Below are 25289 nucleotides of genomic sequence, written 5' to 3'. Positions count from 1 at the left end.
GAGAGATCCAGCCGGGGCCAGGGCCACGCGGTCTCTGGAAGATGACGGATAAATGACTTCTGCAGTTATCACGTGCCAAATACAGTGCCAACCTCGCCTGATCCTCTCGCCGCCTGTCCCTTTCACAGAAGAGCAGAGAAGTTCAGAGGTGCTGAGGTCCTGCCCAACATCTCAGGGCTGCGGCGCCTGGGCTCTAACCAGCCCCTGGTGCTCCAGGCAGGAGTGGAGCAGCCCCCTGTCTGCTGTGCGGAATGGTGGGGGAGGAAGCAGCCAGTAAACAGCCACCCAGGCCTCGCGGCACCTGCTGTCCCCTCCGCACAGCCGCTGGCCTCCCTCCCGCAGGGCGCCCTGCCCCTCCTGGCCACCCGCCTGTCAGGAGGCTGATGGCTGGGCACACGTGCGGCCACAGCTGTGGGGGCCGTCAACACCGCCTGGCTGCAGGGCTGGTGGCCAGTCCCTGGTGACATCCAAAGAAGGCGAACGTGGCGGGGCGTCCTGTGGGGTGCAGCCCATCCAGACCAGGCTGCCCTTGGGCCAGCGTGGGTTGGGCACACCCAGAAGGGAGCAGGCAGGGATGGGGCCGAGAGCTTCAAACGCCAGGCTGGCTCTGGGGACACGGGTCCAGGACACTGGGGACGCCCTGTCTGGACTTTCCAAAGCCCTCCCACGGAGGCGGCTACATTTGAGCCACGATACTCAAATAAAACAGAAATGGATGCAGAGAGCCCCACTGAGGAGCTGGCGCCGGGTGCTGGACGGGCACTCATACGATGGACGGACATGCCACATTTCCTGAGGTGGAGAGGGTGGCCAGGAGACCTCTGGGCCATCATGCCACGGCGCAAGGAGTTGCCACAGCCATCATCCAACAAGGGCTTATGGCCACCACCTGCGTGCTCGCGACACTCTGGATCCCGAAGCCAGAACAGACAGTACCCTGCCGGCACCCGGAGCAGTCGGGGACTTTGTGTGGTTCCCTTTGGGCAGAAGAGGGGCCTGTCCTTTTACTTCAGAGACTTGGATAGCGGCTCACTGCAGGGAGCCTCTTCTCAGTGCTCTACAGATACTGATGAGTCATTCATCCTCACGGAGACCCTCTGCGGCCGATGCTACCATCAGCCCATTTTACCAGGAGGGACCAGGCTCGGAGAGGTGAAGTCATCTACCCAAGGTCACACGGCGAGTGTGCCGCGTGCCGGGATCTGAGCCACGACCTGGTGTTGCCCCCACAGGGCCAGGGCTCTGCAGGACTCCAAAGTTCCTGCTTGTCATCAACATGCTCGCCTCCTTTTAGGGCCCGGGGTACTGAAAACAGGCAGCAGGTCTGGGATTCAAACCTGAGGTCGAACGGAGGCTGCAAGGGCAGGAGGCCCCGTGCTTGAGGAACACGCTGGGGAGCTGGTGGTGTCCTCCCCTCCGTTCTCCAGGCTCCACCCCGGGTTGTGCAGGGGCAGCTGTGCAGCTGATGGGACCTCACGGGTGTCTGTTGAATCCTGTTTGAGTGCTCCTGGCCGTCTGGCCTAGGGAGAGCCTCTTCCCCTCTCTGAGCCTCACTCTCCTTCTCTGTACATGTGGAGGAAGCCAGGTGACAGATGAGGAAGGGGAGGTCCCCACGCCCTGCCTGGCACTCAAGAAAACCAGGCCACGGCTCATGGAGCAACTTGTGGCCGGGACCTGCTCCTGGGGCTGCCCCTGGCGCAGACTCCACCCAAGAAAGCAGGAAGTGACAAGGACCCTCAGAGAAGATGAGGGGTGAGTGGGGAGAGGTAGAGGAACAGCATTTGTGACCAAGAGAACAGCCTGGGAGTTGACCAGGACCTGTGGAGGGACTTGGGAAGGAAAGGCGGTGGGGGTGCATGAGGGACCTGGGAAGGAGGGGGGTGGCGGTGCGGGAGGGACCTGGGAAGGAGGGGGGTGGGGATGCAGGCAGCAGGGAGTCGGGAGGTCTGCACAGCAGCAGCCAGGGCCATCTCTGGGGGGCACATCGTCTCTCTCCTGCTTAAGACCCTTTAGTAGCTTCCGCTGTAGATGGGGCTTCACCGGCCCACACCCACTCCATGACACCCATCTCCCTGCTTGCCCCACCCCCATGCCCGGCTCAGGGCCATGCATGATCCTCGACCGCCCCTTGTTCCCTCTGGGATTCAGCTTCAACCTCACTTCCCCAGGAGAGGCTGCCCCGTCCCCCGCGAAGCTCTTTCACCCTTCCCCGTTCAGTCCCCAGGATGTCACCCCACTCTGAGTGGTCCTGCCTCTTGTTCGACCTGTTTGCAGGGTCTCTGTGCTTGACTGGGTCCCCCAGGATGCAGCTCGCCCAGGGTAGCCTCCAAAGGAAGTCCCCCAGGGGAAATGCCTCTTTGGGGTCCCCCCACTTAGGGGCTGGAGTGGAGCAGAGAGGGAAGTGGGGTGAGTGGAGCGCCATGCTCAGGGGCGGGGCTGAGGGGAGGCGGGGCTGAGGGGGCAGGGATGAGGGGAGGCGGGGCTGAAGGAAGGCGGGGATGAGGGGGTGGGGCTGAAGGGGCGGGGCTGAAGGAAGGCGGGGCTGAAGGAAGGTGGGGCTGAGGGCAGGCGGGGCTGAGGGGGGCGGGGCTGAGGGCAGGTGGGGCTGAGAGCTGGTCAGCAGCAGGTGGGAGGGGCTGGGCTGTCCAATCACAGGACAGGCGCTTTCTGCAGACATTGGGGGCTGGCTGCTCAGGGCAGGGGACCCATGGCTGCCCTGGATACCCATCTCCTTGGCGCTGGCTGGGCAGGGGGGCAGGGAGGCAAGGTGGGTCCACCCCACAGTCACAGAGGGAGGCTGAGTCCTGCCGGCCTGGCTTCCTCAGACAACCCACAGCTTCTCTGCCCATTTCCTTGCCTCTTCAAAGGGGATGGAGATGAAGCCATGCGCAGCAGGGGTGTCCAGCACTCTGCGATCGTTATTAATTATTATCCTCCTCCATCCCTGCACTTGCAAGCAGTGTGGGGAGTCTCTGGAGCCTCCCACTGGCCCACAGCTCCACCAAGGCCAACTGCAGGCTCCTCTCCAGGCTAAGGCACCGCTAGACAGGGGCGGCCTCATCCTTCCTGGGTGCCTGGCTTCCCACCTCATTCCCCTTTGAGGCCCTGCACCTCGGCCAAGGGCCATTTCTACAGACCCACTTCGAGGCTCGGAGGCCCCGTGGGCTACCAGCCTGTGGCCGCGAACCACACAGGAAGAGGCCTAGCCGCATCCCCTCGACACAAGACCACTTGCTGGCCCTGCTCCCTGCTCCCTGCTCCCCGCTCCATCTGCAAGAAGGCCCCGTCCAGACACACACAGGTGAATGAAGTCATCAAACCACTTGGAAAAATAAAACCACACAGAGCCCCTTGTGCTTCCTAGTAGACCCCAGTGTCCTGGTGCAATGGCCCTCAGGCAACCGCAGGGGCTCAGCAGCACCAGGAAAGGGGCCGTCTCTGTTTGAAGGGGCTTGTATCTCAAGGCAGAATACAGAAGTGGCAGGAAGGGCTACCATCACGGAGGAACCTGGCACCCTCGGTCTGTTCTCAGCATCGTCTACCTGCTGCCCCATGAGGCGGGCCCCGTCACTACACCCACTTTCTAGACGGGGAACTGAGGCCCAGAGAGGGCGAGTGACTTGTTCTGGGTCTCAGAGCCCAGAAGCACCAGGGCCTGTGCCTGGAGCCCCCATTGGCCACCCTTAGGCTGCACATGGCAGCCATCAGGAGATGAAATGGTCCCGATGCCAGCCAGCCTGGACCCTGACTCAGCCTCACGGGGGCAGCCCAGGCATCCAGCCCCATGCTGGGACGTGCGGCCCTGTGGGTGTCATGTGGGCCGAAGGGACACTGACTCGTACTTGAGGCTGGGGTGGGTGGCCTGTCGCCATACGGAATCTGGGGTAGCGCCTGGGGTGGCCGGCTCTGAGGCGTGAGCTTAAGGACCGTCTTTCAAACCCCAAGGGGTTTTCTTTCCAGAGCTCGAAGCACCCATGAAACAGAAACAAGGCCTCCAGCATCCCCGAACCCTACGTCAGCTGCAAGGGGACCCCAGTCCCCAATGACAGCCCCATGTATTTTCTAACAGCCCCCGAGGCCCAGCGCTGCGTGTGCAGAAGAAAGCATGGAATTTGGGGAAGGGACCCAAGGCCTGGCCGCCCAGCACAAGGGGGTCTCCAGGGCACCTGCTGTCCCCACCCTGGCTGTCCTCCCGGGGCCTACACAAGTGTCCTAATCCCTCCCTGGCTCAGAACAGCACTGAGGTCCTCTTGCTGGGGCTGGTGGGGTCAATCTGGGTCCCAGCCCCTTCCCTACGGCGCTGGCTCAGAGGCAGGTGGGCAGTGGGTGCGGAGTCTGATGAGGAGGGCTCTGACGCCCAGAGGGGAAGGATCTCACACAGAGCACCAACCCTGTCCTCACGGATTCTTCTGCGGCCCTGAGGGATAGCCTGCGCTTCTTCATCTTACGAGTGGGGAAACAGAGGCACAGAGAGGCTGAGGAGGGGCAGAGCCAGGTGTGGATCTGGGTGACCTGGCCCAGCTGCCCCTTCTCCACTGGCCACAGAGGGCACCTGCAGCCTGGTAACCCCGAGGGGAGACACCTGCCCTCCTGGCCTCCCTCTGTGGCTTGGGCCGCTGCCAAGTGTCCTCACTCTCCCTGCCCATGGCTGATGGTGGCATCTTCTAGTTGTCTGTCCCCCCCACCCCAGAGCAGGGGCTTTGCCTGTCCTTCCCACCCTCGATGGCTCAGACACTGGCTCCAGGTGCAATGCGCCCCTCTCTGGGCACACCTGAGTCTGCCCTGATGTTGGGTTTCCCTCTGTGTGGTTTCCCCAAAGGGTCTGGGCATGCAGGAGCCGGTCAAAGATGCCTAAAGGAAGAAGACAGGGGGAGGGTGCCAGCTCCTCCCCCAGCCCTGGCTGCAGCCTCATCTGCCTCCCAAGCTCCCACTCATGGAGAAAATTCCCAGACCTGCTGGACGTGGTGACTCACACCTGTCATCCCAGCACTCGAGGAGGCCGAGGTGGGCGGACCACTTGAGGTCAGGAGTTTGGGGTCAGCCTGGCCAACGTAGCGAAACTTCATCTACTAAAAATACAAAACTTAGCCGAGCGTGGCGGTGCGTGCCTACAAACTCAGCTACTTAGAGGAGACCGAGGCCCGAGAATTGCTTTAGCCTGGGAGGCAGAGGTTGCCATGAGCTGAATTTGTGCCACTGCACTCTAGCCTGGACAACAGAGTGAGACTCTGTTACAAAAAAAGAAAAAAAGAAAATTCCCAGACCCTGGAGCTGCTCCCCAGGGCCCATGCGAGAGGCCGTGTCTTTCCCAGACGGCGCATCCAGTTCCCAGCGAAACGTCACTAACGGGCCGGGAGAGCAAGCCGCTTTCCAGGCTGGGTGGAGCGGGTGGGAAGCAGCCTGGAATGTGCCGCGGCCAGCCACTCATCCATCACTTCCCCTGTCTGCCTGGGGCACGCAGCCCGCCCTGCCCAGCTGGGAAACGGCCACAGCCCAGGCATCCCAGTTCGGGGGTTCCAGAACCCTCCATGGGAGGAGGACCCATGGCCACCAGTGCAAGAACTCATCTTCCCAGCCTTCCCCGCCTTGCACCTTCGTCAGCTCTGGAGTAACAGGCCCTGCTTCTGCTGTAATGTCCTTTGACCCTCATAAAAGCCTTGGGGCGTAGGACGCTGGGCAGGTAAGGCAGGTGACCTGCCTTGAGGGCTTTGCACAGGTGACACAGCCACGGCGATGACGTCCTACTGCGTGCCAGGCTTGACCTGAGCATTTTGTGCAAATCACCTCATTTCGTGCCCCCAAAGGTCTAGAGGCTGTCAGGTGGGGAAACTGAGGCATGGGCCCAGGGTGCCTGGTTCTAGAGCCCATCCTCTCTGTGGGTTTGGGACATGCTCCCGGGGAGTGGGGGGCACCGGTTCTGCCCTTGCTGGAGCTGACCACAGACAGGCAGGGGAGGAGGAGGGCACGGCCTGCAACCAACCCGGGAGCTCCAGGCCTCTCCTCCTGTTAGCCCAGCCGACCCCTCATCCCAGGATGCCCCAAAGTCCAGCCTCAGAGGCCCAGCAAGGCCTCTCACAAAGCCTTTCCTGGTGCTGTGGTGCAGGGAGGGATTGGAGGCGCTCAGGACAGGTCCAGGATGGGCCCTGTTCCCAGAACAGTGCTGTGCCTCAGTTGGCCCCTCCAAAAAAGTGTAGAATTAAGGGGCTGAGCTCACGCTCCAGGCGCTGCAACCTGGGTGGGCAGCCCTGTCCACATCTGCGCAATGGGGGTGGGGGGTGACGTGAATATGCACGCGCGACAGTCACTGGCAAATCCCGGGCAACCCCAGCGGCGGCTGGGACGGAGGACGCCACGGCATCCCGGGCGACCCCAACGGCGGCTGGGACTGAGGACGCCACTGCTTTAAACAGCTGCTTATTTTCCTTCAGAATCACATGGGTCCCACAGCTTCCTCTGGGAAAAGCACAGATGTGCAAAGAGGAGACCCTGAGAGTCATCCGTCCACGGCCGCACTCCGACCTCCTCACGGTACTGGAGATGGACGACCCCGCACCCATGCTGTCCCCGAGAGGTGAGGTCACCTGAGGTCACTGGCCACGGCCACGCAGCTAGTGAGAGGTAGGGCCGGGAATGGAGCCCCAGCCTCTGAATTCCAGCCTCTACTTGGCCGGGCAGCCATCCAGTGCAGTGAGCCCAGGCCAAGGTAAACCCGTATACTTGGCTTTCTGGAGAGCCAGAGGGGAAAGCCACCCTCCACCACACATTTCCCAAGAGCAGTACACGGTGGCTCCCCGGCCCCTTGGCCAGTGCCAGAGTGGCCCGGCTGTTCCTCGCTTGGTGCCTGGCTGTCCCCTCCGGCTTCACCAGCTGTCCCCTCTGGCCTCACCCGCACTACCCCCACGCCCACCTGTGCTGGGCCTAGGTCACTGGCTGCACCTGCCCCAGGGCCTTTGCATGGCGGTGTCTCTGCAGGGAATGCACTTCCCCCAGGTCCCCGCAAGACTGCCTCTTATCCTCACGCCTTTGCCCCAGGCTGCCTGTTTCCCGGTGATGCTGCAGCCCACGCAGTCCTTGCCCTGGCTCCCCTCCTGTCACCATCTCTCCCTGTAGCTCTTCCGGTGAGCCCACCTGCCTGTCCTGCTCTTTTTTTTCTCTTGTGGATGCTCCCGGTGAGCTCCAGGAGGGCAGAGCTTCCTCGGCATTGGTCACAGCCTACACCAGTGTCACACTGCAGGCACTCCACAAACACTTGCTGCGTGGTGACCAAGAAAACCTGGAAAGGGGCCGGGCGCGGTGGCTCAAGCCTGTAATCCCAGCACTTTGGGAGGCCGAGACGGGCGGATCACGAGGTCAGGAGATCGAGACCATCCTGGCCGACACGGTGAAACCTCGTCTCTACTAAAAAATACAGAAAACTAGCTGGGCGAGGTGGCGGGCGTCTGTAGTCCCAGCTACTCGGGAGGCTGAGGCAGGAGAATGGCGTGAACCCGGGAGGCGGAGCTTGCAGTGAGCTGAGATCCGGCCACTGCACTCCAGCCTGGGCGGCAGAGCGAGACTCCGTCTCAAAAAAAAAAAAGAAAACCCGGAAAGGCACAGCCCACTGAGGACCGGACAGTCCCAGCCTCCGTGTCCTCCGGAGCCGCCGTTATCCAAAGGCCTGGGGACGGGCAATGCCCTCCCACCTCAGGAACAGCTGTGGGGTGAGCTGTGGATGGCGTGAGCAGTGCAGGGCGGCCCTTGCAGCGGGGTCTCTGTGTCCCCCCCTGAGGGGCATATGAAACAGAGGAGAACCTGGTGCTGACTCTGGGAAGGGCCCTGAGAAGGTCTTTGACCAGCATCAGACCCGGGGCTCCCAGGCCAAGACAGAGGCAAAGTGAAAGGACGTGGGGCTCCTTGTGGGCAGGCCCCAGGACAGCGGGTGCCCCCATCCACCCCCACCCTGTATCCAGGTGACCAGGAGGCGGCTCCCTCCCCCGCCCCCCGTCCCCTGCCCCCGGCCTCTAGGGCTGTGCCGAGTGTGGGGATCTGGGGTGGGCAGAGGCAGTCCGAGAGCCTCAGGCGCTGCCCTGTGGCTGCCTCCACATCTGGCTTGTATCCGGCCTTCCTGCCTGGCGAATAAGTAGCCATATAAACACAGGCGAGCAGTGCCTTCTCTGCCATCGGTCTAGGTGGACCCTCCCACCCCACAGGGACAAGGGGCCAAGTCCCATTTCTCTCCCAGGCCTTTCCGGGTCCTCGTGAGCCTGACCCAGGGTGGATCCTCCCTCTGGCCCCACTAACTCACCCCTGCTGCCCTTCCCGCGGCGGACAGGAACAAGGGACCCTGACCCCAGGGCCTGTGGGTGATGATGTGGGGGGGGGGGGTGTCACAGGGTTGCCATGGCAACAGAGTGGGCGGGGCGGCAGGAAATCCAGTTTGCCTCCTGTGCTGCCGTGTGAACCGACTGTGTGAACTCAGGGTCGGCGCCATCCCCAAACGTGTGTCTCTGGCTCCCCTCGGGTAAGACGGGCTGCGTCTTTGGGTGGGGTGATTTGAGACAGTGAACAAAAAGGCTTTTGTGGCCGGGCGTGGTGGCTCACGCCTGTAAACCCAGCACTTTGGGAGGCTGAGATGGGCAGATCACGAGGTCAGGAGATCGAGACCATCCTGGCTAACACGGTGAAACCCCGTCTCTACTAAAAAACACAAAAAACTAGCCGATCGCGGTGGCGGGCGCCTGTAGTCCCAGCTATTTGGGAGGCTGAGGCAGGAGAATGGCCTGAACCCGGGAGGCGGAGCTTGCAGTGAGCTGAGATCCGGCCACTGCACTCCAGCCTGGGCAACAGAGCGAGACTCTGCCTCAAAAAAAAAAAAAAAAAAAAAGGCTTTTGTAAACTCAAAAGCCCTCCGTGGCCCTGCCACACAGACGTCATTTCTCGCGATCTGAAGGATGGGGCAAGGAGGGAAAGGGAACTTCAGGTGCCTTTTCCCTGCAGGAACAGAGCTGGCTTTTCCGTCTCCTGATCTGGCCTCAGTTTTCTCATCTGTAAAATGGGAATAGGGATGGAATTCACCCCGCAGAATCACGGAGGGACGAAGTGCATGAGCTCAAGAAAAGCGTCTAGAACAGAGTGCCTGCCACTCGTCCCAGCCACCCAGCTGTCATGCTTCAGGCCGTCTGTCCGGCCACAACGGCCTCGTGGAGCTGGCCCAGGTGGGGCTTGCCTTTGGCACTGTGCCCAGAGCTGGCCTGGGTGACAGTGAGCATCAGTGCTGGGGAAGGGGACCAACCGGAGAGGCTCTGGGGCACAGTGAAGACCTCCTCCCCCCTCACAGCCGTGTGGGGGAAGCTTTGTTGCCCAGAGTTGGCTGGCAGCGCCCGGACTGCCTGCCGGCTGCCATCACCACCATGAACGGCTGGCCTGGGTGCAGAGGTCCCTTCTGTCACAGATGTGCTGCTAAACCATATCAGACAAAAATCTCACTGAAACTCCCCTCCAGACCCCAGCCCAGGGCTCTCTGTTGAAAGGGAGGGCACAGGCCGGCCTCTGTCTGCAGGCTGGGCCCACCCACGCCTTCTGCACCCTCTGTGTGGCTCCAGGTGGACCTGGCCTTGCCTCTTCCTTTCCCAAGGAGAGAAGGAGCCTCCCTCATGGGTTTTTGAGGACCAAGGAGCCTCTCTGGATAGCTGCACGCTGCAAGTGAACTCAGGGTTTGCCAAAGAAATGCGGAAGGTGGGACAAAGTGTGCTGGGTGTCCTGGGGCCAGATGGGGACAGGTGGGCTGGGGGTCTCTCCGCCAGCTTGGCCAGCCATGCCATCTGCGCTTCCGTCCCTCCCGCCGGCCTCAGGGCCTTGACTCTGGCTGGAATTCTTCCCCGATCTCTGCATAGCCATCTCCTCATCATTCAGGTCCTGGCGCAAATGTCCCTCCTCAGAGAAGCCTTCCCTGACCGCCCCCACATCCCCGCCCCCGCACTCTCTGCCACATCACCCATTTTTCTTCTTCAGCCACTCATCAGTGTCTGAAGCCTCCGTCTGTGTTGGTCCTCATGTTTACGCCTGTCTCCCCCAGGGCAGGGCCCTGAACAGCACCTGGAACATGGCAGGGCCCCGTAAAGGTTTGCTGACTGGCCCATAAGGACAAAGCCCCCATGTGCCTCCCCTGGTGGCCCCGTCCTCTGCAAGTTCAACAGGGTGGCTCGCTGCTGCAGGACAGAGCCTGGGCTGGGCTTGAATCGAGGCCTGCCCCCTCCGCCGTGTGAGCCCAGCAGGCAGCTCCCCTCATCCATTAAGTGGGGGGAGCACCCCTCCCGGGGGGGTGTCTGAGGACTAAGGAGCTACTTGAGTCTGTTCTGCAGCAGGAGCTCAGGGAATGCTGGTCATGGCTATTCAGGGCCCTCTCCACAAGGTGGGTTTCCTGCTAACGGCCTCGATTTCCCACCCTGCCAAACCCCTGTCCTTTCGATGTGATTGCAGCTCTTCCTGTGCAGAGGCGGGGTCCACTTCCCTGCCCCCTGGATGTGGGCTGGCTGGGGGACTTGCTTTGGCTGGGGGCAGGATGTGGCACAAGGGATGTCAGACACCCTGAGCCTGGATGTCAGCGGCGGGCAGCTCCACTAGCCCTCTGTGGAGCCCCCACGTGAACACGCTCAGGATGAGACACATGCAGGACAGGGTTGGCCCAGCTACTTGGTGGAGCTGGACTGACCCATGGCTGACCACAGAGCAGCCAACAGCAAACCCAGCCACGCCGAGAAGCACCACCCCACTGAGCTTGCCAAAACTGCCAACCTAAAGAACTGTGAGCCAAAGAATGGTGGTTGCTTTGAGGGTAGCTTGTTACACGGCGATAGCTGACTGATACACATGAGTACTTAGAATCTCAACATATCAGAGCTGTAAAGGACCTGAGAGACCAACACTGAAATTTCACAGATGGTGACGGGGACACTGGGAAGCTGGAGAAGAGAAGTGACCCATCTCATCTCTAGCCAAACCAAGCCTCAGACGCCAATGCTGCGCTTGCCCTCCGCTACTCCGCACCTCATTCCTCCATGGTGGGGTCTCAACTGGGACCAGCCATTCCACCCTCAGGAATGCATTCTCAGGAAATGTGCACAAACGGTGATCTACAGGGATGTTCATCACAGCATTGTTTATGAGAACTACAAATGGAATAAATATGACGACTCCTCAGAGACGCCCACTACCACGTCTGGCTAATTTTTTGTATTTTTAGTAGAGACGGGGTTTCACCGTGTTAGCCAGGATGGTCTTGATCTCCAGACCTCCTCATCCACCCGCCTGGGCCTCCCAAAGTGCTGGGATTACAGGTGTGAGCCACTGCGCCCAGCCTCTTGACGTGTTTTTAAAGCGACCGGGGTGACTCTGGGCCTGACCTCTGGCTTAACCCCACAGCCCTTGGCCATCAAAGTTGCCATCAAAGGTGCCCCAACCCTCTGCCCTGCACCCTGCGGACAGCGCCCAGGGCCTGGGCTTCTACAGCACCCTGGGTGTCGAGCAAAGCCTGGAGAGGCTAGGGGAGAGCCGTGAGCTCAGAGGCTGGAGTGAAAAATCTTCCCTGAGCCCCAAAGGGCCGCAAATAGGACCCAGATGTCCGGGCCTGCTCACCCCGTGGCCGCACACAAAGGAAACACATTCCTCGCCCAGCTGCTGGAGCTAAGCTGCCAACAGCAACTCCCTGAGCGCCCTGGGGGAGGCGGCCCCGCCATCTGGGCCGCCCGCTGCCTGCCGGGATGGGGTGGGGGTGGGGGTGTGGCTGCCAGCCCGGGGAAGGGGCGGAGGGAGGAAGGGGCGGTGTCCTCACCCAGCACCGGCCCTGGCACCCTGGGAGTCCTGGGGGTGGCCGATCCCTTCTCTTGTCCCCGTGCCCGCAAGCCACCAAGGGAGGCAGCCGACCTGCAGACAAGCAAACTTCCGCATGAGGATCCGTGTGCTGGGGGTGCTGTCAGGAGGAGGCGTGGGTGTGGGGTGGGGAGAAGATGGGGCTGGGGGAACTGGTGGGTGGTGGCCTCCTGCCCTGGGTCTGCCTATCTGAGGAGTTCTCCAGTCTGACCTCAACTCAGAGGACGGACAGCTCCTTCAGGAGCCCCGCAGGCAGCATGGAGGGGGGAGCGTGGAGGGGGCAGCGTGGAGGTGGGGGCACTGAGGGGGAAGCGCAGAGAATGAACAGACACGTGGGCTGGACACAGGGTGGGTGGGGGCCCTGGTGGTCTGTGTGGCTGGTCAGCTGGGTCAGAACCTCGCCCTCCCTGGGCCACTCCCTGCCACCTTCGCCTCTCAGGAGTGTCACGGTGTCCTCTATCCATCAGGTGTGTGCATGTGAGTGTGCGTGCACGTGTGTACGTGGTGCATGTGAGTGTGCGTGCACGTGTGTACGTGGTGCATGGGTGTGTATTCATGCACGTGTGTACGTGGTGCATGTGAGTGTGCATGCATGTGTGTACGTGGTGCATGGGTGTGTATTCATGTATGTGTGTACGTGGTGCATGGGTGTGTATTCATGCATGTGTGTACGTGGTGCATGGGTGTGTATTCATGCATGTGCATGGGTGTGTATCCATGAGTATGTGTGCATTCACGTGTATATGTGGGTATATGTGTGCATGTGAGTGTGCATGCATGTGTGTACGTGGTGCATGGGTGTGTATTCATGTGTGTGCATGGGCACACGTGTGCGTGGGTGTGTATCCGTGTGCATGTGTGCATTCATGTGTATATGTGGGTATATGTGTGCGTGTGTATTCATGCATATGTGTATGTGGGTGCATGGGTGTGTATTCATGTGTGTGCATGGATGCATATCCGTGTATGTGTGTCCACTCACGTATACATGTGGGTGTATGTGTGTGTGTATTCGTATCTGTGTATTCATGTGTGTGCATGGGTGTGTATCCATGTGTGCACTCACATGTACATGTAGGTATATGTGTGCATGTGTATTAATGCTTGTGTGCATTCATGTATGTGCATGGGTGTGTCCATGACTATGTGTGTGCACTTACATGTACGTGTGGGTGTGTGCATGTGTATTCATGCGTTGTGTGTATTCATGTGTGCATGGGTGTCCGTGTATGTGTGCACTCACGTATACATGTGGGTGTATGTGTGTGTATGCGTGTGTATTCATGCATGTGCATGGGTGTGTGTCCATGTATGTGTGTGCACTCATGTGTACATGTGGGTGTATGTGCGCATGTGTGTATTCATGCGTGTGCATGGGTGTGTCCGTGTGTGTGCACTCATCGTGTACGTGTGGGTGTATGTGTACATGTGTATTCCTCTCCGTATTCGTGGGGTGGGTGTTCGTGTGTGCATGTTGTCTAGTAAGGGCCGTGTGACCTCAGGGATGGCTTCAGAACATCCCTGCCTGAGAGGTGGCCTGATGTGCAGACAGCTTTTCTGGAGGGAACAAGGGTGGCCCTTGGGGAGAGGTGGGTGGGCTGGCGGGGAAGGGGGATGGGAGGGGCTCCTCTGCCTTCCCTCCTTGCCTCCCAGCCCTTTATTTTACACCACATCCTCGTTTTATTTTTAAAAATGCCTCTTGGCCCCTGGCACAGGCCCCTCCTTGCTGCAGCCCCTGGGGGTGAAGACCTGACTGCTGGGTGGAGGGGCTGGCAGAGGGGAGGGCAGGGTCGCCAACGTCATATGGGTTACTAGACAGGCGCGGCAACACACACTCTTTTAGGAAAGGAGAACTGCTTGGGAGGCTGAGGCAGGAGATTCGCTTGAACCAGGGGTCGCAGTGAGCCAAGATCGCGCCACAGCACTCCAGCCCAGGTGACAGAGCGAGACTCCATCCCCCACCAAAAAAAAAGAAAGAGAAAAGAAAAAGGAAGAGAACTGGAGAACTGGTGGAATCTGAGATCATCGGCTGTCGGCTGACCCCAGGCCTGGGCTGCAGGTGTGAGTTACCTGGCCCTGCCCTCTGCACAGCCACGCGCCTGGACTTCGGTGTGGAGCAGAAAGTCCCACAGACAGCCCCAGACACAAGCAAGTGCTAGAGAACCTTCCAGGAAGAGGCAATGCTGCACCTGGTTCTGAAGGCTGAGGAACTGGCACCGTGGGAGAAAGGCAGAGGGGAGGGCACAGAGGCTGGGATGCCGGGGACGCGGGGGAAGAAAGGCGGAGGGGAGGGCCTGCCCCAGGGAGAGCACAGAGACTGGGGTGCCGGGGACAACAGGGGAGAAGGGTAGAGGGGAGGGCCTGCCCCAGGGAGGGCACAGAGGCTGTGGTGCTGGGGACACCACGGGAGAAGGGTGGAGAGGAGGGCCTGCCCCAGGGAGGGCACAGAGGCTGGGGTGCTGGGGACAACAGGGGAGAAGGGTAGAGAGGAGGGCCTGCCCCAGGGAGGGCACAGAGGCTGGGATGCCGGGGACAGGCAGGTCGCACAGCCCTGGGAACAAGACACTCCCACGTGCAGGGCCTGCAGGGAAGGCTCAACTGTCTGTGGAGGGTCTGGAAACCCCTGGAAACCTGAGGCCCTCTGTTAGGATTTTCTGCCAATGAGGCGCCAGGGGAGGCTAAACCGCTTCCCAAAGTATCGTCGCTGTTTAAAAAAATGTACAAATTGACTGCAAATCACCTTGAACTCTGCGGAGGGCGGCTGCCAAGTTTAAAGTCACGCCGCAGCCCGTGTGGACGCTGAGGAACAATCAGGGTCTGGCGGCTCATGGTGCCTCTGCGTCAAGTCGAGAACGTTTTCCCTGAAGTGCCAGAACGTTCTCCCCGCAGCCTCATGAGTGTGACATGTGATGTCCGCACGTATGACACACGCATGCAGACGAGACTGTAGGTGCACACGAGAGTGCGGGTGCACACAAGTGTGCGTGCAGACAGGTGTGGGGCCGCAATCCCCTTGGTCCCTCCCGTGTGCGTAGAGGGACCCCAGGAGACGGCGCACATGAAACCCACAAGCCCTAGCAGCCCAAACAGGATTTTAGAGGTGGCCTCCCTGGAGTGGACGGCCTGGGCTGGCTTCGCCCTGGCGCTTCCCCCCACTTCCTGTGAGCTGGCGTGGCCAGACTGTGCAGGAAGTGACCCACGTGGAGAGACAGCGTGGCCTCCCTGGTGCTGACTGCAGAGAGCCCCTGGGACCCCAGGACCCTGGGCTGGGGATGCCTGTGGCTTTTCTCTCTCACCCCCACCCAAATGCAAACGCGCACACAAATGCCTCTTTTGCTTCTCAGTTTTTTGACATTGAGGCACCGACCTGGTGCCTCAATGACCGCTGCAGGCCGGGGGTGAAGGGAGGTCCCGGAGAAGGCCCCACCATGGCCTGGGCCCCGTCCTCTTGCCCTGGGATCAGAAGGGGCCCTGGTCCCCCTGCCTTCGCAGTGTGGGCTGGGACTGCCCCTGGAACCAGCTGCATGACATCGAGGTCCCCGTCCACAGCCACGGGGAGGCCTTCACCACTCTCGCCTTCTGGACAGGGTGGGGCTCCCGCCCCTCCAGAGGCCACACAGCTACTGGCATAAGCCTTGAGCTCCAAGTGCATGGCCCGCCGACCGCCTGAAAATGTGTGGCTGCTGCTGGTTTTATGTTGTGAGCCCCACACAGGAGGCTGGGTGGCCTCCGATGCCTCCAGGAGGGAGGGCAGAGCAGAGCTATGCCCAGGCCAGAGCCCTCAGTCTAGAACATTCTGTCTTCTTGTATGCCCAGGCCAGAGCCCTCAGTCTAGAACATTCTGTCTTCTTGCCCTAAGAACTCTCAAAATGTCCCAGAAGTTCCATGGCAGGTCACCCACATGGCCCAGCCCGGCCTCCCACGGCAGCGGGTGCCGAGAACCTTGGGGCCACACGGCCTCCAGGGTCGGTGCAGAGAGAGGTCGGAGCTGCAGGCTCGCCGGCTCATCAGTGTAAAGAAGCAGAGATTCCTCTTCAAAGACTTTCCTCCTCGTCTAATTAGGAATAAATAGTAACTTCTCTTAGAAGCACAATTTATTCAAAGACCTGTGCTAACATTCTTAAATATCTGCTAGTAGTAATAAAGAAATCAACGTACTTGGCCGGGCGCGGTGGTTCAAGTGTGTAATCCCAGCACTTTGGGAGGCTGAGACGGGTGGATCACGAGGTCAGGAGATTGAGACCATCCTGGCGAACACGGTGAAACCCCGTCTCTACTAAAAAAACACAAAAAACTAGCTGGGCGTGGTGGTGGGTGCCTGTAGTCCCAGCTACTCGGGAGGCAGGAGAATGCTGGGAACCCAGGAGGCGGAGCTTGCATTGAGCTGAGATCCGGCCACTGCACTCCAGCCTGGGCGACAGAGCGAGACTCCGTCTCAAAAAAAAATAATAAAAAAAAGAAATCAATATACTTTATGTTCTTAGCTCCCGCAACTTAGGCTAAATATTTGCCCTGGCATGCTTATACTGGTCCAAGCAAACATTAGGTCATAACCTGTTCCTCTTCCTTATTTGAAGGTGTTTTTATCTTTCTCAGCATTCCGCAAGTTACTTCCTCCTTCCTTTATTCTCCTCTGCCTTTGCCTCTTTTAAAAAGTTCTATAGCCAATTGGGACAAATACAGAATGTGAGGTCCTGTTCCAGCCAATGGAAACCGGACATAGCAGTAGAACAGGGTGGACGCGTCAGGTTATAAATGACCCTGGTCTCCTTTGTTCATTGCACTCTCGTGGCAAAACTGCTGACGAGCGGACCCTTTCTGCAGAAAGTCAAAATGGCCTTGCCGAGAGAATTAAGTTTATGTTCAAGTGTTATTTCTTTGCAGCACCAGGGAACAAGCATTCTATTTCTAAAGAAACATTTCTAACAGCAGCATTGCCTCAGGCGCTGTCCCCACGGGCGGTATTCACTCAGCCTTACAGGTAAGAAGCCCAGTGCCCACGGCCATGATCACAAGGGCAAAGCCCGCTCCTCGAATTCTCCAAACTGCATGCATAGTGCAGGGCGAGGCGCAGGTGTTCCCTCCCACCCAGAGCAGCCTCTCCGCGGAGTCCCCGGGCAGGAACCCAGTTACTTCTGAGCAGGTGCAGTCTGGTGCATGATTACTTTAAAAACAAAGGCAAGGATGGTGCCTACAAGTCGAACTGCTGGAAAGTCAGCGTTGCTCCACTTAATCCGTGGAGGCCGTTTCAATGCAGGTCTGGAGGCCACGTCAGACCCTGCCTCACACTGCAATTCCTGGGCCTCGGTTCCCTCATCGGCACAAAGAGGCCTTGGGAAGCAGCATGAGAATGAGAATTAAATCGATTTACAAGCGCAGGTATACAGCAAGTGCTCAATTAGTGCCAGTCTGTAAACCAGCAGCTTCCTGAGCGCTCCGCTCAAGTATTCATGACTCTCCTTGGGGTGGGCGTTCCTGCCTCTCTCCTTCCCCAGATGGTGAAAGGGTCAGGCGGTGTGCGCCCGAGGCCTGTCGTCCTCCCAAACCAGGACATGTAAGTCGGCTGAACAATGAAGCTTCTGCAACAGTGGAATGTTCTAGGCCCATACACTGACAGTCGCCGGAGCCCCACCTGGCTGCTCAGTACTCGAAAGGAAGCCCTGTGAGGGGAAAACTGAATTTTACATTTTATTTTACCTTTTTTTTTTTTTTTTTGAGATGGAATCTCGCTCCGAGATATTTTTTTGAGATGGAATCTCCAATTTCAGGGTGAAATGCAGAGGCATGATCTTGGCTCGCTGCAACCTCCACCTCTCAGATTCAAGCGATTCTCATGCCTCAGCCTCCCGAGCAGCTGGGGTTACAGGCGCCCACCACCACGCCCAGCCAATTTTCTTTTTAAGTAGAGACTGGATTTCACCAGTTTGGCCAGGCTGGTCTCAAACTCCTGACCTCAAGTGATCCGCCCACCTCGGCTTCTCAAAGTGCTGGGATTACAGGCGTGAACCACTGCTCCTGGCCAGGAATATTTCATCTTAATTAATTTAAATTCCAATGGCCACAGGTGGTGTGTGGTGACGGAGTGGCAGGAGGCCCCACCACACAATGCCAAAGGCACCAAAAACGCAGGTGGATGAGGGCGGCCTCTGCCTCCCCTTGGGGGGCAGCCACACCTGTCTGTTCCCGGATTCTGCCAGGAGGACTGGGTCCCCAGCCCCTCCCTGCCCTGCCTGATTGCCAGCCCCAGCTGGGTGGTCTTCCTCCAGCCAGGCCCACCTGAGGCTGCCTCCTGCCCTCCTGGAGGCCAAGCCCCTTGCCAGGGGGCTACATTAAACAGCAGGGCCAGACTTGCTGGGGAGGCATCTTGGAGAGCAGCCTCTAGGCTGTGGAGGCCGGTGTCTCCATAACCTGGAACAACACATCCTTTCTCTGAATTTAAGGAAAACAGGCTGCTCTGGAGGCAAACCTTTTAAACAGATGTTTCCTCTTGGCGGGACCTCCCTGCTCCGCCCCCACCCTGGGCCTTCCCCCAGGCAGGGCCTGCCCATCTCTCACAGGGCAGAGGCCTGGGGCAGGGGAGACCAAGTGATTTCAATTATTTTTAGGAAGGGAGAGGAAAATATTTTTTTAAATGTGTTTTACAAGCCTGCTTTTGCCATTGTTGATGTAAACAGGTAAATTGTTTCCTGCCTCAATTAAAAACATCTGCCACATAAATGAATACCAATTAACTCATCCTGTTTTTAATTACTCTGTTAATTACACGCAGGCAGCAGAAAGGATGGTGGGGGAGCAGGGAAGCTGAGCCGATCCTCAGTGCCACACTGCCCCACCCCAGCTTGGCAGGACCGAAAATGTGTCTGGCTGGTGACGGATGGGGTGGCAGGGAGGTGGTGGCACCCTGCCAGCCGGGATTTCCCGATCCAGGGCGGCGCGTGGGCCCCTATTCCCGGGATCTCCCTGGGTGGGGGTCCGGCCCCTGCTCCCCCTCTCTGTCTGCAGCCCCCTGCTTACTTCTTGGGCCACATTTTGTTGAGGGAGCGAGGGAGGGGCAGTCGGGAGGCCTGGATTTTGTCCAGAAAGCTCTGCCTTAAGCCTGGGGCGGCAGGAGGATAAGAGTCACCCTAAATGGGACCCCTGGGAATTAGGATCCTGTCAGCTGCCATTTCCTGAGCCGTACATCGAGGTGCTGGGGGCCTCGTGGCTGCAGCGCCCTCATTTAAGTTGCTTCCTCGGGGGCACCTGGGACGCCCCCCACATGCACCACAGCCTTCATGGTAATGACACAGTTATTCATTCGCTTGCTTCAGTAAATGTTCACCCGGGGAATAGGGACGCCTCACCCCGTCTCACCCAGACCTCTCGGCACGGTACATTTTGACTTCCAGTTCACACACGTCAAAGCTGAGGCCCACAGAGGCAACTGCCTGCCCGAGGTTAAATCACCGGGACAGGCCAGGGTGAGCCGTGAGCCCGGGACTCTGAGTTCAGGGCTGGTGTCGATGCCACCAAACGTGTCGTGGCCAGGACGTCCCGGGAGCCGGGTTCAGGGGCTGAAGCCGGGCTGTGCCACACGGTGGGTGGGGGTGCTCCCGGTCTAAGGGCATCTTGAGGGTCTTCACCCAAGAGGGTACCCCAGGCCTCCCTGGAAATCAGCCCCCACAGAAGCTGACCCTGTTCTTACCCTCGGTTTCCGCAGTCTAAGGGTGTGGAGGTGGCCAGAGCTGGCTGGGCTCTCAGAGCCCGTCTAGCCAGAGTAAAAGTCCTGTCCAGCAGCAGGGCCTGGGGCCCTCCGCGGGAAGGCTGCCGCTGCCTTAGCAGGATTGAGAGGGCCGAGTGCTGCGGTGCACTCACCATGTCTGCCTCGGGCACCAGCTTGGGCACGGTGGGAAGGGGCTCTATGGAGTGGAGCATTAAATCCTGTCCGCCCTTTGCTGCACAGAGAAGAGAGGACCGGAGTCCCAGGGCCTGGCCGTGCCGGTGCCCGGGGCAGACATTCTGCAAGCACTCTGCCTTCCTGCCCCATGCCAGGGCTGTGCTTGAGGCCTTCCCGACGGCAGGGTCAAGAATACACCCACGCCCTGGCGAGCTGCCAACCCACGCCTGTTCCCTGGCAAATCCCTCCTACAGGCTGGGTCCCGGCTTGCAGCCGCCACCGGAGGGTGGCGGACGGCCCCTTCCTGGAATCCCATGCCAACCTCGGAGACAGCGACGCCAATGTTCCTGTAGCACAGGCTTTGCCCCTGTGTGGTTGCACGTGGCCAACAAAATACTAACTCATTTAACCTTGGCAGTCCCCCCGCCCCAGGAGGCTGTTCTGTTATATAATCATGATGAACACATAAACCTCTCACTCTTTCCACTGTACAGATGGGGCAGCAGTGGCCCAGAGAGGAAGGAACTGCTCAAGGTGCACAGCGGGACGGACAGCGCTGGGACCCGACCCTGACAGCCGGCTCTACACAGGCCCCCAGTGCCTTCACCTGCACAGCTGCCGGGCTCCCACCGGGTCCCTCCAAATACCCCACGTCTCCCCGATTTGCCAAATGTGGAGGGAGAGACGCGGAGCAGTTTGTGATGTGCTGAGACCGCACAGCAGGTTGGCGAGCTGGGGGCACCACTTTCGGGTTTGAAGTCAGCGTCCACTGGTGTGGGTGAGTCCCCTGGCCTTGCTGGGCCTCAGCGTTCTCCCTGTGAAACGGGGGGACCTGCACCCCCTCCTCATCGCACAGAGGAGGTAAGGATTTGGTGCTTCTGCCCACTGCCCCCTGCCTGCCTCCTCTTCCAGGCAGGCCACCAGGCTGAGCTCCTGCTTGCTGCCTCGAGGTTTCCTGAGCCGCCAGGGACTTGCACAGAGACCTCAGCCCAAGTGGGGGCCTCTCAGACCTTTGGCTGCCCACGTTACCTGCCACATCCACTGCCACCAGAAGGGCTGTTTGTTTGAGGCCTTTGGGAGTCAACATGAGCAACAAATGCACTTCCTGCTGTGTGAGCCGAGGAGCAGCTGAGTCATGAAGGGGCATCAGGCTCCGCACAGCCCAGTCCCGGTGCGCAGCACGGCTCGGGAGGGAGGCCAAGCCGCACGTCCTCTGCAACCCGGCTCACACATCTGTCGCTCCTGCTGTCAGGGTGGGAAGGCCCTGACATGGAGGTCGGCTTTGGAATGTAGGCGCTGGGCTCCTGGGCTGGACGCCTGCACCTTCTAGGTTGGGGAGGCTCTGGGGAAAGACCAGAATGCCGAATCCAGCCCCGAGGATGGTCCTGTCTCAAAGGTGGGGCCAGGGGAGGAGCCCCGGCTCACTGGCCAGGACTTTGGAAGCATAGATCACCACAGTGCAAAGACCAGGAAGACCCTCAGAACCCTGGGATCTGATGCTGAGGGTGCACGGCGATCCAGCCAGGGTTACAGCAAGGACCCGGGTGGAGGTGGGGGCGTGGTCAGGCAAGGTCACAGCGACCCAGCCAGGGCTAAAGCAAGGAGCCCGGGTGGGAGGACTGCGCCTGCTGGGCTAAAGCAAGGACCCCCATGGGGTGGGGGCAGGGCAGGTGGTGGTCATGTCTACCCTGGAGGGGCCGCACCTGCTGGGCTGAGTCCTAGTGAGCCTGGGTGAAGATCTGCCCTCTCTGGGCCCCGCCTTCCGCGCTATTCGCTGGGAGCTGCAAGGGCTGTGCTGACATGGAGTGTGCTGTGTACCTTGAGGACCGCCCCAGTGGCCCTGCACAAGCCCCGCCCTTGCCCTGCCTCCCTGGGGCCACTGACCACGAGGAGACTAGATTCTGCTGAGACCAAAGGAGAGGGACCTGGGGTCCAGGAAGGCGGCAGAGAACGAAGCTCTCAGGGGTGATGGCCGGGATGGCCTTGGAGAAGGGTCCAGCAATGGGCAGACCTGGCCAGCGCAGACACAGGCCACGGGGAGGAGGGCAGGCGGAGGGCCCAGTGGTGGCTGCGGGGGCAACCAGGGCAGCTCTCAGTGCTGTGCCACGGGGCCTCGAAGCAACTGGATGCAGGGAGTGGTCCCTGCAAGGCGGCTCAGGACAAGCTTTGTGGCTCCCCAGAGGCAGAGGCCCCATGGCCGGGAGCATGAGGTCACTCTTGTCAAACAGCCTCTGCTGCCCAGATGCAGCTGGTCTCACCCATTGCCCCAGCTGGCCGGACACGGCGGGAACAGCCAGGCACTGGGGGCCAAGCAGGTGCAGGAAACCACCTGCTGAATTTAGACCTAACCAGAGGCCATGACGACGAGTCCTGCCCACAGCTTCGGGCTGATGGAGGCCGCTGCCACCGCCCCCCACCTCACTGAGTGCTTTCTCCACCAAGGCCACAGAGCCGCACACCCCTGACCACGTGTGGGTGACAACGGGGCAGTCGGGTAGACAGTGAAAACTGAGGGACGGCCCCTGAAGAAACTAGAAGCCACCGGTCACTGTGGCCAAGCCCAGGGCTTGCTGTGTCTGTGAGGGGTCTCAGCTCTGCACCAGCCCAAGGGGGAGGCAGCAGAGGAGACAGGGGCCTGCCCGGAGTCACACAGCAAGGGCCTCGTCCTGGACACCGTGCTCCCTGGCCCTGGGGCAGCGGGCCATGTCCGCAGTGGGCAGAGGACCGGGTTCCAGCCCTGCCCCGATTGGTCCTCTCCCAGCCCCCGGCCTTGGGAAGGTGCCAGGCAGGCAGATGGGCCGGGCTCGGGCACGGTGCAGCCGCAGCCGTGGTGGCAGCTGCTTGGGGGAGACCCACGAGGGGCTGGCTCTGCTGCTCCCTCCTGAGCGGAGCCTTCTGGGTACCCTGACTCATCCACCGCGCGCTCTCATGCAGCCTCCAGGAGATCTGCAGGGGGCCGGGCGGGGGGACGGTGCTGCTGAGTCAAAGCAGCCCCCAGGGAATATTCCGCAGAGAAGAGAGGCCCTTCCTGTGCCAGGCAGCCAGAGACCTGCTCCGAGTGCCCCGTGCTACTCTCATCCCAGCAGGAGGACAACTCTGAGGGTGGCAGGTGGGGCGAGCGGTCACTGTGCAGTGGGAGACACAGGCTCCGAGAGACTCAAGACTTGCCTGAGGCCACCTGGATGGCTCTGAATATGCTGCTCCTCCCTCCAGGGCAACACGGGAACCGGAGGCTTCTCGTTTCTTCAGGGACCGTCCCTCAGCTTTCACTGTCTGCCCGACTGCCCACCAGGAGCCCCTGCGTGTGCGGAGTCTGGGAATGTGCCTTCCTGGGGGCTCAGAGCTGCCCCTGCACCCTGGACTCCCAGCTTCCCCGCGATGGGCTTTTCCAGGCTGCAGCATGGGGAGCCCCGGTCACCAAGGACGTGGGCGGCACTCTGGAGTCGGTGCCATCCTCTCTTCACCAGAGGCCGTGTGAACGTTTTCACGATGATTTTTTAAAGAGAGACAGAAGGACCAGGACTAGAAAGACAAGGTTGTCCTGCCTCCCACAGGTAGCAGCCTCGAGCTGGCACCATCTCTTCTGCCCCCTGGACGTCAGCTCCGTGAGGTGGGGGAGGCCCCCGTGAATTCTGCAGGGAGCACTTGGTGGGCGCTGGGTGGACTCACTTTCCCCACCTGTGAAAGGGGGTCAGTCCCACTGCGGTGGGGCCAGTGAGTGAATTCCCAGGAGGTCCGAGCAGAGCTGCAGCCGGGGTACAACTGGGTTCCGGAGCCGGGCTGCTGCCTCCAAGAGCCCAGCCTTTCTCCCAGAGGCGAGGAGTGAATCTGGGCTCCGTGCAGGGGGCTTCCAGCATGTAAAAGGTGTGACAAATTCATCCTCCAATGTCCAACTGGACAAACCTCCCCAATCCACCACTGAAGGCCCCCCAAGTGCTCCGAGGGACCCGGCGTGCTGTGGGCTGGGAGGCGTCTGTCCCAGCTTCATCTCCAAAATGTCGGCATCTCCACTGCCCTGCGCTGCGGTTTTCAGGCATCGAGGTGGAGCGACCTCCTTCCATCTCTCCTGCTCGGGGTCGGTCAGCAGGCCGAGTCTCAGAGCTATGACACTGTTTGTCACATGTCACACCAGGTGGCCCTGGGTCAGCCAACGAGCTTTGTTTCAGGAGAGTGTGGGTGAGCACCGCCCCCACCGCATGGCTGCACGGAGGCCCGAGGGCAAGATCTTCCTGAGGGACAAGCTAGATGCAGGGTGGGGCCTGCTGAGCCTCAGTTTCCTTGGCTGTAAGACAGGATGAAGGCATTTACAGCGGGGATTGCTGGGAATTCCTCCTCCGGATCCGGCTGATGCCTCGGTGCACCGTAGGCTCCCAGGAGCTCATGCGGCCTTCCCTGCCTGTCACTTGTGCCCCACCTCAGAACGAGGTCCTTGTAGTGGCAGGGCAGCCAGTCTGGCCCCGCCCAGCCCCCGCCGCCTCCCTGCCCTCATCTCCTTTCTCTGAGACAAGGCTCCTCGCTGGTCCTGGAGGTGGTGGCACACTCCTGCCTCGGGCCTGGCATGCGTGGCCCTTCCCTCCTCCCGCAGGTAAGCTCCATGTCCCTTTACCAGAGAAGCCAGCGTCAACCCCCACGGCCCTGGGGGGGCGACACATGGCGGCTCCCCTCCTTCACTTCTGTCTCTCCCAGACGGAGCCGAAGCCTCAGGCGTACAGCAGGCACCAATCACTGTTTGTCGAAGGAATGAATGGGCACCACCTAAGGAGCTAGGTCAGATGGAAGCGTGGCCCAGAGATGTCAGCATGAAGACCAGGTCAATGTGACAAGCCGGGTCCCGCCCTGCCCTCAGGTGCATGGACTCTCCCAGGCAGCACTGACACCCCCGCTGAGGTGAGGCTGCTGGGCCCCGTCCATGGGGAGAGGCAGCTGGAAACTGGGGGCCCCAGCTCCTCCTGGGGCCAGATCCTGACCCCAAAGCCAGCCTGTTATCTGGGTGTCCGAATCCTGCCGGGGTGGAGGAGGGGCTAGGGAAGAGGCGGGTCCACCTGTTCTCCAGGGACCTCCCTGCAACCCTTCATGAGGTCAGAGCTGGGCACCCAGGGAGACAGCGGCCTTGGCCATGGGGGCCATGCCAGCCAGGTACCAGCCTGGCATGGAGCCTGCGGGTGATAATCTCCAGGCTGCTCCGGGGCTGGGCGGCAGCTGTAGGGGGTTCAGCTGTCACAGAGGGAGCCTGGGAAGCCAGCACTGCCTGGGATGATCCCCCTCCTGCCTCCTCCTCCCCAGGCCCCAGAGGCCCAGCTAGCCCATCCCCCTACCCAAGGAGCCAAGCCCTACTGACACGTGGCGAGCCAATACTGATCCACCTGCTCCCTCAGGAGGTGGGATCTGATCTCCTCCCGCTGGCCTACACGGGCCACGATGGAGAGGCGCCTCATGACACCCTGCAGTCAGCTCAGAAAAGCCGTAGATGCCGACCTGGGGAAGCCTGCCCAGCATGGAGTGTTCTCTGAAGTGGGAGCCGCATGGAGGGCGGCACCCACTGCTGCTGACCGAGCCCCTGGCATCC

At 60.4% G+C, this 25289-nt stretch overlaps 1 protein-coding gene across 1 annotated transcript in view; it reads right to left on the bottom strand.

Annotated features, from left to right (window-relative positions):
* The window catches only part of CBFA2T3 (CBFA2/RUNX1 partner transcriptional co-repressor 3), a 64926-nt gene that overhangs the window by 28121 nt on the left and 11516 nt on the right, over positions 1-25289 (bottom strand).

Source organism: Papio anubis, chromosome 18, assembly GCF_008728515.1.
Source record: "Papio anubis isolate 15944 chromosome 18, Panubis1.0, whole genome shotgun sequence".
NCBI classification, from domain to species: domain Eukaryota; kingdom Metazoa; phylum Chordata; class Mammalia; order Primates; family Cercopithecidae; genus Papio; species Papio anubis.
Note: the sequence above shows the minus strand (reverse complement) of the source record. Positions and strands in the feature narration are given on the sequence as shown.